Source organism: Triticum dicoccoides, chromosome 7B (assembly GCF_002162155.2).
Source record: "Triticum dicoccoides isolate Atlit2015 ecotype Zavitan chromosome 7B, WEW_v2.0, whole genome shotgun sequence".
Classification (NCBI taxonomy): domain Eukaryota; kingdom Viridiplantae; phylum Streptophyta; class Magnoliopsida; order Poales; family Poaceae; genus Triticum; species Triticum dicoccoides.
Window position 1 is genome coordinate 43,340,050 of NC_041393.1, and position 13,439 is coordinate 43,353,488.

General features: G+C 45.8%; 1 pseudogene; it reads left to right on the forward strand.

Moving 5' to 3' along the window:
- LOC119338576 overlaps window positions 1-5,291 on the forward strand; it is a 13,417-nt pseudogene extending 8,126 nt beyond the window's left edge.
- The last annotated feature ends 8,148 nt before the right edge of the window (window positions 5,292-13,439 follow it).

Below are 13,439 nucleotides of genomic sequence, written 5' to 3' on the forward strand. Positions count from 1 at the left end.
TTCCCGCGGGCAGAGGGAGGGGGCGGGGTGGCGTTCCCGCGGGCAGAGGGAGGCGGCGGGGTGGCGTTCCCGCGGGCAGAGGGAGGGGGCGGGGTGGGGTTCCCGCGGGCAGAGGGAGGGGGCGCGGTGGTGAATTTGAATATGGCCTATATTCTTCTGTTGGCTATGGATTTGGGATGGGAAAATGGTAGCTGCGACCTGCGTACTAGTTTTGCTGGAACCGGTGACCGCGGCGATCTGCAGAGCTCAAAACGGCAAATTAGACTGGAGGGAGCTAGTCGGTGCTACAACCGGTTCCCAAGATGCTACAACGGGCGCCACGGAGAGCTAGAAGTAGCCATCCAGGATGCTACGTGCCCGTGCGTTTTGCATCTTTTCAATGTGGAGATGGGGATAAAGAGATGCTGCAACTGTACAAAGCTCAGAGTCTGGTTCCCTTGAAAAAACAAACTAGAATACCCAATTAACATCAGGATTTGTGTGTGCCACCTCAGGATGATTGTCTTATCTTGACCCAAACTAGTTTAACAAATCTTGACCATGTTTATATGATATATTAACAGCTAGAATACCTGATTAGTCTCATGTATGAGAGATTCCGTATAAAACATATCTTTCAACTATGTGTATTTTGATGTTGTAGATCTTTGCACATTTTTTTGTAGAGTCAGTCAAGCTTAATCAAATTTGGCTTGGGACAAACCTATAATTACAATTATTCCAGGGAGCAGAATTTGAGGTTCGGTTGGCTAACATACAATTAGGCCACGCACCATTTGATACCTCCGGCGCTAGTTAATTCTGATCCATGCACCACTTTTCTAATTAATTTGATGTAAATTTGTAAATAGGCCTCTTGGTGCTGCAAAATCTCCTAGGTTTTATTCTATAGCAGACGTACTTGTAATAAATGCTAATTTTCAGAGTGCTTTGTGTGTGCTTGTATGTTTCATAGGTTTTACAGAATTGTTTAGGTGTTCATGTATGTTTTTTCCTAGCTTCTGATGGTTTAGTTTTATGGTTTTATTTACTTGTGTTTTTTCCTTCTTTGTAGATGTTGCAGGTAACTCTGGTGAGAATGAGGGGAGTAAGAAGGCTAAGAAGAAGAATAAGAAGAAATGCAATCTATGTGGCTTTAAGTCAAGGTTTAACTCAAAAAGGCTGGCTCAGATTGGGAAGCAAATATCACCGAAAAAACAGAGAATCATAAGGGAGGGACCGTTTGGAGACTTGTTGGACATTCGGTCTTTCAAGGTGCCCCATGAGCTCATTGAGTTTGTTGCGATGAACATGAATCACATACTCTCTGAGTTCAAACACAAGAACAAATCTATCACCTTTAGCAAGCTTATGGTGAAAAGGATTTTCAACGTGCCATCCGGTGATAGACCCGTGAAGCTTCTAAAGAAGAGTGATGAACATGATCTTCGCAACATCTACAAGGAGGGGAACAGGGCTCCAATCACCCATGTTGTCAAGTTGCTCACTAGTTGCAGTGAGGAGGACGTGGTTATGATAAATAGGACTTGGGCACTCCTTGCATTAGCAATAGTTTTGTGCCCAGGCACGGGCAATATGGTGAATCTCGAGTATCTTGCTTCCCTCGAAGATATGTCTTTGGTGCATGAATTCGCTTGGGATGAGCACTTGTTGGCACGAGCTATGGAGGAGGTTGGAGTCTTTCAAGAGAAGAAGAGGATGCAAGCAAACACAGAAAAAGAGATTCAGATTGCTTCATGCCTTCCCATGTTAGCGGTATGCAACGCAACATTATGAAATACCTCCATCCTTTCCCTTTGCTGCATGAAACCTTCATGACTTTATGTTTTTTGTTGGCTAATGTCCTTTTTTCATTCCATGCAGATCATATACATGGATCATGTTGATATCCCGGCTGGCCTCCCAAATGAGCATGCTATTGATTATTCCGTGCCAAGGATACGTTTTGTTTGTCAAAAGGATTTTGAGTGGTTGGATTAAGTTGACAAAAACAAGCTCACTCTTGTCCAACCTTTCTACGGGAAACACACCCATGTAATTTTGCTACATCCCGCCTATGCATTTTCCTTTGTCAATGGCGTATTAACCCCCCCTATTTTTGCTCACTGATTTTGCATGTAGCAATCTTTGCTTTTCCAATTTAGTTTATGGGAGCTTTCTTATTTCCTCCACTCATGTTTTGTTTTCCTAGATCTGGAGTTTGTGCAACACCCCCTATGCAGCACAACTTGTGGGACAAGAAGTTGGTGCTGAAGCAGCTAGTTGGAAGGGAGTTGGTGCTGAAGCACCTAGTGGCCAAGGCAGCCAAATTCAAGGTGCTGAAATTCAAGCAAAGGACTCTCAATCAAATGAGGCTCAACAAAATGTTGATGCTGAACCACACCTATCATCATCGCTCAACGATTGGCTGCAGCAATCATTCCCTAGCATGCAAGATCTAAGGGTACATTATCTTTTTCATTGTATTCATTTCCTGTTTACCTTTGGCGTCGCATTATTTTATTATACCCGGTTGCAAGTGTATATTTATTTTGCTGCATCCTTCATGTTGATGTGCAACAACCATGTTCTATTTTTGCTTCATTTGTGGTTCAACTTCATACCTACTATGCTTTTTTGCTACATCCATATGTCAAGTGTGCTACAACTACATTTTGTTTTTGCTTCATCCATGTCATAGTTTTGCTACATCCATATCATTAATTTGCTACCTACATAGATGACAGTAAATTGCTACAATCACACTCTTTATCTGATACGTAGTGGCACAACATCATACCTACTTGTTTTCTCGCTTCATCCATAACTCTAATGTGCCACACACACATTTGTGTTTTTTTACATCCATACATATTGCTAAAATGTTCAATACTTGCCTTCTTGTAGGTACCAACTCAGTTTCAAATGCTTTACAACAAGCACAAGGGTATTTTTGCATCGGAGGTGGATGATGTTGTTGGCAAGTTTGGACAGTGTTAGAGGGATTGTAGTGCAGCCGGATGGCTGCCCTCCTTCGTGATGTTGGAGACGCCATCACAGCTACCAGTGAGCCCAACCTCTCCTTTGAAGCACCTATCATGGACGAATGTCGCGGAAAAGAGAATGATGCTAAAGCTGCAAATGCTGGCATTGGTGCTCAAGCTCAAGCTGAAGGTACAACAACTAGCATTAACAAGGATGAAGTCACCGGATTGAAGCAACAAGTTGCAACCGAGGCTGCTGAAACTCGTGTGGAACAACGAGTGAGTTTCGAGATGGAAGGCAACGTCTCACCTCACAGCTCCCCACTCTTCTATGATGCACCCAGGAGTGCGGCAGCCGGCATTTGGGACGACGAGCCATCCAGTGAGTTGTTCCCAAAGGGCTCCGAAGACTACGAGATGATGCATTGCACGGATGAGCCTATAACCAAGAAGAGCACAGTTAGCCCCATATTTGAAAACATCCCCGTGTTCCCTGTTTCAGACAATGATGATAGCCCAAGTATGCTTCCTTCCTCCTGCATCATTTCTATTTGTTTTTCTCCATGTCATTTTTTCGCTACATATGTGTGATTGCAGCAAATTCTCTTTTGTACAATCCCTTGCAAACTCATCCATTTTTGTTGCTTGCTACAGATCCTAAGATGGTCGCTACAGAAGAGCAAATTGTTGATGCAAGCAGTGGCTCTAGCACACATGACAAGAACACTAGGAAGAAGAGGATGGCCAAAGTTCCAGCCGTAAAAAATACCAAGGCAAAGAAGCAAAAGGTCGATGCAGCTGCAGCCACGTATGAGAAGTATGTAAAGCATGGGAAACCATTGAGGAGATCACATGCTAATGAACAAGTGTGAGCTACCTAAGCCCTATCTCTTTTTGCTTTCTGTTTTTTATTTTTTTTCTGCTCGAAACAAATGATTCATTCGGTTGCATCTATGGTAACAGTACACCTTTCATCAAGATAGGTGGATTTTACATTGGATACAAGAAATTCCTGGTATGCTTCAAGCCTCGCGGGGATATGAATGATGAGGTTATGTCCCTATGTATCAAGATGAACAACATAGCATCCCGTGCAGCAAGTGGTACTAATCTGAAGAAATACATGTTCTCAGTCCACGCGGGGGTAAGTTTTTGCAAAAACAAGCAATGCTTCATTCCTTTTTTCTTCACATTTTTTGTTGCAACACACACTAACCATTTTGAGGTGTCTTTCAAGTAGATCCTACTAAAACAAGACCCAACAACCTTCCAACCAGCAAAACTCATACCCAAGCTTGAAAGGGTTGTGACAAAGTTCAAGGCAAATAAATATGACCTCGTAAGTTTCCCGAGAGCCTACTTTTGTTTCACACCCCAAATACTTTCAAAATATGATCCAATGATGTAGCATTTCCTTCGAAACATATGTAGCAATTATTATTGATGCTGACAACATCTCTTTGAAACATATGTATCAATTCTAGTTGATGTTGAAAGCTTTTTTGTTTGCAGTTACAACATTGGAAAGCATACGTTCATTCCTACTAGGCTGTAACATTTTTTACATGTTCTGAGTACCTTTTTTGCCTTTCTTTTGTGTTTTACAGCTTTTTGTCATAATTGTTCATGAAAAGCATTGGATAATTGTTTGTGCAAACTTGCTATACAAGAAGTGGAATGTATTTGACTCAATCCATTCAAAAGGAAAACAATCTCCTTTGAAGAAGCAGGCCAATAACCTGGTAGGCTCATGCTCTCTATTTTTATTTTTCTGTTTTCCCTTTGATTCATCTACATAAATGCCCTGTTGTCATCTTCACACACCTCATCCTATTTTTTCAAACTTTGGTGCGTGTTTTTCGGTGGTAGATCACAAACTTTGCACCCCTCGCACAAGAGTACAGCGAATTCAATGTCAATGTTGGATCCTTCGCCCGTGTTGACGTAGAGGATTACCCAAAGCAAGATAATCTGTGAGTTTTCTTTTTGAATTTTGCTTCAATCATGTGTTCCATTTCAACAATTTGTTGTTTCAACTATGCATCGGAACTATGAAGGAGAACTTTTTTTTATCTCACAGATGTGATTGTGGCTTTTTCGGGCTCAAATATGTGGAGAACTTTGATGGGAAGTCAATGAAAGAGTTCAAGCAGGTACACATTTGTTTTTCTTGTCATTTTGTTGCAATCTACTTTCTTTGTTTTCAATACCCATGCAACACAAGAATAATTAGTATCATACTTGCTTACTTTTTTCATTCATTTTTACACGAAGACGTGGCGCGATACCGCATGGATGTGGCGCATAACCTTTGCACTCACCCAATGAACAATGCCCTAATGGAGCGGGCATTCAAGGAAGAGTTGGCGGCTTAATTTGTGGGAGGGTTCGAGACGATCAAGCTCGTTTCTTTCATTAGGTCTAGAATCATGTCTGAGGTGGTAGCGTTCTGATAGTATTAGAGTAGTGCGCGTTCGTATGTAAACTGATGATACCTTCGATAAACATATGTGTTCTTTTGGTATGTAAACCGACGATAACTTGATCTTTTTGGATGAAGCACTTCTTCCGTTTTTAATGGATGTGATCTTCTGCTTGCCAACATGATCATGCATTGACAACCGTTTATTGTTTTGCTGGTTATGAGCTTCATCCATAGAAGTTTCAAGGGAATCTCTGTGCAATTTTCCCCTTGAAACCTTTTTCATGAAAACAATATGTGGATGCTGCATTGTCACAGTAAAATTGTTGGAAGCTCACAAAAAATAGCTACAACCTTCTGTTAGATTTGTTGCAGGGCCAAAATCTACATTTTACCTGCAAATTAGCTACATCCCTATGATATTTTTGCTGGAAGCATAATGTAAATAAGCTTCCTTCCCCAACTCTTGCTGCATAGAAAAATCAACACTTTATATCATTCAAGGCTTTTCCTTTTCATACTTGTTATTTTTCTTCAACCATGTTTAAAAAAGCTTCAACCATGTTTCCTAAAAGCTTCAACCATTATTTTTGCTGCAAGCATGTTTAAAAAAGCTTCAACCATTGTTTGAAAAAGCTTCAACCATGTTTCCTAAAAGCTTCAACCATAATTTCAAAAAGATTCAACCATGTTTTTCAAAAGCTACAACCATGTTTCCTTAAAGCTTCAAACATGTTTTTCAAAAGCTACAACCATGCTTTTCAAAAGCTTCAACCATGTTCCCTTTTTAAAAATGAATCAAGCTATGGTAACAACAACCATTGAGTACTATTTTACAAAAAAAATTAGAAGTTGGAACCATCATAATTAAAAAACCAACATTCTGCATTTTGAAACCACACATGTAGTAATATGTTGCAATCCCAAAACACAAACATTCGCAACTAGTCAACACAACTTTTTATCATAAGACATGGGGTGTTACAAGGTAATTCATCAAGTTTTTCCCTCACGAAACATCCTAAAGTGTAAGGATTGGGCCGACACCCGGAGCTTTCGCGCTCACACTCGCAGCAAGAAAAGCGGCAAGGAGTTGGCAGTTCTTCATGTTGTGATCCTCATCTTCACAATATTTGCATGGAGTCTTCTTTTCCATTGGCTTTGGAGCTTTCTTCGTTTTCGCTGCGTCCTTCCTTGCTTTCTTCTTCATTTCATCTTCTCGAAGCTCAATTAGTGGCTTCCTTCGCTTCTCTTTTTCTTTTGGCGTCCCCTTCTTTGCTGACTTTGGTGGGTTTCGTAGTCCTACGGGGGGTGGATCCTGCTGCCTTGTACTTGGACCCCCTGAGACTTGTTCATTTGCTGCACGACCTTGGGCTTCTTCGTCTCCTGCAACCCCATCGGTCGCTCTAGCTTTAATCGCAGCAATCCCAACACCGCCCTAATCAATTAGCCCAGAGACAAAACTATAAGCTTCATCATTGAAGCATGCATCAGAAGCAAGTTCCCCAAACTTTCAGCAGAGAGAGTTAAACTTTAGGGTGTTTGTCGTGGGGACTGAAAGTGCAACTATCCCAAAAGCCAATACTATCAAGGAGGGATGAGGTGTTGCTTAATGAGCCTCTTGCTTCATGTGCTTAGTGATATGCTCCAAATACCCTCAACTACTTTCTCACATCCTCATTTCACCTAAACCTAAAGCCAAAATCGGTCACATCGATTCTTTCTATCCGGCGCCACCGAGTTCAAATGTCATAGCCACTGCCACAAACCCTAGGCAAATCAGTCTCACCGATAGGGATCTCGGTCTCACCGAGATGGGATTGTAATCTCTCTATTTCCCTTCGTAATGTTTCGGTCTAACCGGAGTGAGCGATTGGTCCCACCAAGATTGCAATGTAAACTCCCTGTTTCCCTTTTGTAACATTTTGGTCTCACCGAAAAGAGCAAATCGGTCCCACCGAGTTTACCTGACCAACTCTCTGGTTAGCTAATTACCAAAATCGGTCTCACCGAGTTTGTGTAATCGGTCTCACCGAGATTACGTTATGCCCTAACACTAACCATATCGGTCCTACCGAGTTGCATTTCGGTCCCACTGAAAATCCTAATGGTCACTAGGTTTACTAAATCGGTCTGACCGAGTTTGTTGATTCGGTCCCACCGAGATTGGTAAATTGTGTGTAATGGTTAGATTTTGTGTGGAGGCTATATATACCCCTCCACCTCCTCTTCATTCGTGGAGAGAGCCATCAGAACAAACCTACACTTCCAACTTACCAGTTCTGAGAGAGAACCACCTACTCATGTGCCGAGGCCAAGATATTCCATTCCTACCATATGAATCTTGATCTCTAGCCTTCCCAAGTTGCTTTCCACTCAAATCTTCTTTCCACCAGATCCAAATCCTATGAGAGAGAGTTGAGTGTTGGGGAGACTATCATTTGAAGCACAAGAGCAAGGAGTTCATCATCAACGCACCATTTGTTACTTCTTGGAGAGTGGTGTCTCCTAGATTGGCTAGGTGTCACTTGGGAGCCTCCGACAAGATTGTGGAGTTGAACCAAGGAGTTTGTAAGGGCAAGGAGATCGCCTACTTCGTGAAGATCTACCGCTAGTGAGGCAAGTCCTTCGTGGGCGACGACCATGGTGGGATAGACAAGGTTGCTTCTTCGTGGACCCTTCTTGGGTGGAGCCCTCCGTGGACTCGTGCAACCGTTACCCTTCGTGGGTTGAAGTCTCCATCAATATGCATGTACGATAGCACCACCTATCGGAACCACGCCAAAAACATCCGTGTCTCCAACTGCGTTTGAATCCTCCAAACCCTTCCCTTTACTTTCTTGCAAGTTGCATGCTTTAATTTCCGCTGCCTATATACTCTTTGCATGCTTGCTTGATTTGTGTGATGATTGCTTGACTTGTCCAACGATTGCTAAAATCTGCCAAACTCTAAAATTGGGAAAAGGTTAAGTTTTTAATTGGTCAAGTAGTCTAATCACCCCCCCTCTAGACATACTTCAAGGTCCTACAAGTGGTATCAGAGCCTAGGTCTCCATTTGCTTTGATTTCCATAGCTTTTGGTGGTCATAGCCTTGGTTTCACAACCTAGGAGAGTATGGCGTCTAGCAAGGGAAATTATCACCGTAGAGGTCCTTACTTTGATGGAACTAATTTTGCTAGTTGGAAGCATAAGATGAAAATGCATATTCTTGGACATAACCCCGCCGTTTGGGCTATTATTTGTATTGGCTTGCAAGATGAATTCTTTGATGGGAGAGAGCCGAACCGTGAAGCTAATGTGGAAGAATTAAAGATCTGCAATACAATGCTCAAGCTTGTGATATCATCTTCAATGGATTGTGCCCCGAAGAATTCAACAAAATCAGCCGTCTTGAGAATGCAAAGGAAATTTGGGACACTTTGGTTGATATGCATGAAGGTACCGACTCCGTCAAGGAATCCAAGTTGGATGTGCTCCAAAGTCAGCTTGACAAGTTCAAAATGAAGGATGGTGAAGGTGTCGCTGAAATGTACTCTAGGCTTGGTCTTATCACAAATGAGATTGCCGGCTTAGGGAGTGAAGAGATGACCGACATATTCATCATCAAGAAGATTATCGTTGTCAAAACCGGCGGATCTCGGGTAGGGGGTCCCGAACTGTGCGTCTAGGCGGATGGTAACAGGAGACAAGGGACACGATGTTTTTACCCAGGTTCGGGCCCTCTCGATGGAGGTAAAACCCTACTCCTGCTTGATTAATATTGATTATATGGGTAGTACAAGAGTTGATCTACCACGAGATCAGAGAGGCTAAACCCTAGAAGCTAGCCTATGGTTGATTGTTGTTCGTCCTATGGACTAAAACTCTCCGATTTATATAGACACCGTAGAGGGCTAGGGTTACATAGAGTCGGTTACAATGGGAGGAGATCTACATATTATGTCGCCAAGCTTGCCTTCCACGCCAAGGAAAGTCCCATCCGGACATGGGACGAAGTCTTCAATCTTGTATCTTCATAGTCCGGGAGTCCGGCCAAAGGTCATAGTCCGGCCATCCGGACACCCCCTAATCCAGGACTCTCTCAGTAGCCCCTGAACCAGGCTTCAATGACGACGAGTCCGGCGCGCAAATTGTGTTCGGCATTGCAAGGCGGGTTCCTCCTCCGAATACTTCATAGAAGATGTTTGAACACAAGGATAGTGTCCGGCTCTGCAAAATAAGTTCCACATACCACCGTAGAGAGAATAATATTTACACAAATATAATCTGCTGACGTATTCCATAGTGTGACATCACGCTACGGCCAAGCCTTTATTCGAATCGTTTTACTGTTCCACCTCAACGCGTTTAGCGAGGCGGTTTCTTTGGTACGTCTTGTCAAAGCAGAGATCATGTCCCCTTATTCCAGGATTCTCATCAATACGGGTGTGGGTAACCCAACCGCGCCATTAATCGCGGCGCTTGGGAGATAAGCGAGTTTTACTAGGCTGGTGGTGGCTCATAGTTTTGGCCGCCCATATAAGGGGATAAGGATCTACCCTTATCCATTCCTGCGCACTCGAGCTCCAGCGCCTAAGTCCGCACTTCCCACCTCAACCTTCTCCAATCATGTCCGGAGCAGGAGGTAGATGGATGGCCTCCACCGTTACGGAGGGGCACATCAAAAAGTTGAGGAAGGTCAGATACTTGTCTAACGACATCGCGCACCGGCTTCCAGATGAGGGGCAACTCATCCCCACCCCTAGGCCCCATGAGAGGGTGGTGTTCCTTACCCATTTCCTCCGTGGACTGGGCTTCCCACTTCACCCATTTGTCCGGGGGCTCATGTTCTACTACGGCCTGGATTTCCATGATCTGGCCCCGAACTTCATCCTCAACATCTCGGCGTTTATCGTCGTGTGCGAGGCCTTCCTCCACATCAAGCCTCACTTTGGCCTATGGCTAAAGATCTTCAGCGTCAAGCCGAAGGTCGTGAGCGGTCGGCAAGCGGAGTGCGGATGCGCCATGGTGGGCAAGATGCCCAACATCACATGGCTTGAGGGCTCCTTCATAGAAACCATCAAAGGGTGGAAATCGGGGTGATTCTACATCACCGAGCCGCATGACCCTGAGTGGGCAGCAGCCCCCGAATTCCAATCTGGCATCCCCACCCGGCTCACGTCCTGGAAGGAGACGGGCCTGTTGTGGGGTAATCCGGAAGAGGTGGCCGGACTCCAAACCTGCATCCAAGACCTGGTGAACAAGAAGCTTAAACTTATCAACGTAATCCAGGCCATGCTCTTCCGCCGGATCCTCCCGTGTCAACAACGGGCTTTCAACTTGTGGGAGTTCGACCTGGCTCAGCACCAGACTTTGTCCAGGCTCTTCGACACAAAGCACGAGGACGCCTGGAAGGTGCTATTCAAGAGCTCCGAGGTCTCCCCTCCCATCACCGAGGATCGCGGATTCTGCGCCAAGCGCCAAGCCACCGAAGTAAGCTTGTTTTTATCCTTTACAGGATACTCGATTTTCACAGTTTGACTCTATGCAGGATCTAAACTCCCGCTCCTTTAACAGGACTGGAAGAGGACGTCCGAACAGTTTAACTGTCCGACCCCTTTGCCCGAAGGCCCAGCAGATGCACGCTTGACGAAGCTGCTGGTTCCGGCACCTCACATGGTGTCGGAGAAGAAGGCTAAGAAGAAGGCAACGGGGACTCGAAAGAGTTCCCGACGCTTGGTGGTGTCGGATTCATTGCCCGACGACCCCGAAGCACCCTCCGCCTCTGAAGACGAGGAGGAGGAAGAAGAAGCCTCTCCCCCTTCAGTGGGGGGAGGAAAGAAAAGGAAGGCCGCCCCAACTAGGGAGGCCGGTGGGTCCAAGAAGGGGAGGACCCTTCTACCGGACTACGCCTCCAACACCGAAGACGACGGAGAGGAATGTCCATCTAGGGTCAAGCCCCTGGCAAAATCGTAAGTATCCGGATACCAGAATAACTTATGGCGTTCCCCTATTGTACAGTACCATCTGATGCCGAATTCAATTATGCAGCCCGCCCAAGGCTCAGCTCGGCGATTCGTCGAGTGGCTCCCTGGATTCGTCGGACGTGAATAGCGCTTCACTCCCGACGGCCTCCTCCCCTCGCCCTACGGACGATGCTGAGGTGGAGTCCCAAAAGGGACTAAACCAGGAGGAGGTGGTCCTGGAGGCGCCGCAAGGCGACCTCCCGGACTCCAAGCCCAAAGGGGATGAAGCCCTAGAGGGTTCTAAGTCCGGCCCTGGGCCGGACACCGCTCCGGAACCTTCAGTGGTTCCGGAGTCCGGCAGGCGGCCCCTTCGCAAGAAGGACAAGCCTACAACGCCGACGGTCTCCATCCAACCGGATGCGTCGGAAAATTTGCTGGAGGTGCTTAACGGCGCCTCCATCAACGAGGAGCACCGCACTGTTATGAGTGCGGTGATTCAGAAGGTTCAGTCCGCCAAGAGCGGGCTGACAGAAGCCTGTACCAGCCTTCTAACAGGCTTTGAGGTATGTATTTAAAACATATAAAAATGTTACCGCATAGACAGTAGCCCCTGATGCTCAGTTTGGTGTTCGGAAAGAAAAGCCGGACTGAGGATCTAAAAAAGATATAAGCAGGAGTCTATCATAAATATGTCAATATGGGAATGCAGGCTACGCTGCTGACCTCTGCCACACTGACTGCAGAGGTCGATGCATTGAAGCAGAGCCTCGAGCGGTCCGAGAACGAGCTCGGCCGTGCCAAGAAGCAGCTCGAGGACAAGGAAGGTATGTAATACCTTATGTAAGTATATAAAAAATACCTGGTTGCAAATAATGACAGGACCAACATGAATGTTGCAGGGGCCACATCCGAGGTGGCAACCCTGAAGGAAGCGCTTTCCAAGGCCGAAGACAATGCGGCCATGGAGCGCACTGAGCGAGAAAAGCAAGAGGCGTGGGTGGAGGAGGTGCGGCAAGAGCTCGATGCTCTTGTGAAAAAACATGAGAGGTTAGAGCTTGACTCGAAGACTCGAGAGTCCGAGCTTGCCTCGACACTTGAAAGGGCCAAATCTACCAAGGCCGAGGCCCAAAAATCCCTCTAGGAGATTGAGGCGATGAAAAAGATTGCGACGGGTAAGGCATTCTTTATGCAAAGCAAGCACGTGAAAGTAAATTACCTATTACTTACCCGAATCCGGAGGTCTCCAGGAGCATTCGCAGAGCTGCCCCGCAGTGTATCCGATGCGGCCGCATTCTACCGGGCCAAGGAAGGAAGCTCAAGGGAGAAGGTGTTCTGGTCCCAGTATGCTGAGGCCGAATCCCCGGTGCCCTTGAGCGACCAGTTGAAGCAGCTAGTCGAGCTTCATAAGGCAGCCGAACAGGGCATGAAGGGCCTGATAGGCCGGCTGTGGCCTGGGGAGGTCATGCCTTTGAGCTACTTTGGGCTGGTGCAGTGGCTGGTGGATGCCTGTCCACGGCTTGAAGTCATCAAGCGCTCTGTGTGCATCGAGGGCGCCCGTAGGGCTTTTGCCCGTGCTAAAGTGCACTGGGGAAAGCTGGATGCTGAGAAGCTGGTGAATGATGGGCCACCGGAGGGGAAGGAGCATCGCAGGCCCGAGATGTATTATGAGGGCGTCCTGAAGGGTGCCCGTCTTGTAGCGAATGAATGTACTGGGGATGTAATTTTTGAGTAAACTCGCTCGTGTTTATCCTGTGCGCTGAAAACTTGTTCATATGCGCTAAGCAACACTTTTTGAATTTAAAATATATTACCTTCTGTGCGGCCGTTTATGAAATCTGAGAGATGCAAGTCGTCGGCTTCTACCCCCATGCCACGAGTGTTGGGGTGTTCGGGATAAACCTGAGCGCTCTTTTTACCATTATTGGGTCCATCTAGGGAGGCGCTCAGCACAACAAACAAGACCGTCGGACTTCTAACACTTTATCACTCTCACTTAGCCGTAGAATTCTATAATTTTAAATTTCGGCGAAGCCCCTAGTATTCGGAAGACCGAGTTCGGGGCGCTATCCATGCCTAGGCCGGATAAATCTAGCTCCTCGCTCTAAGCG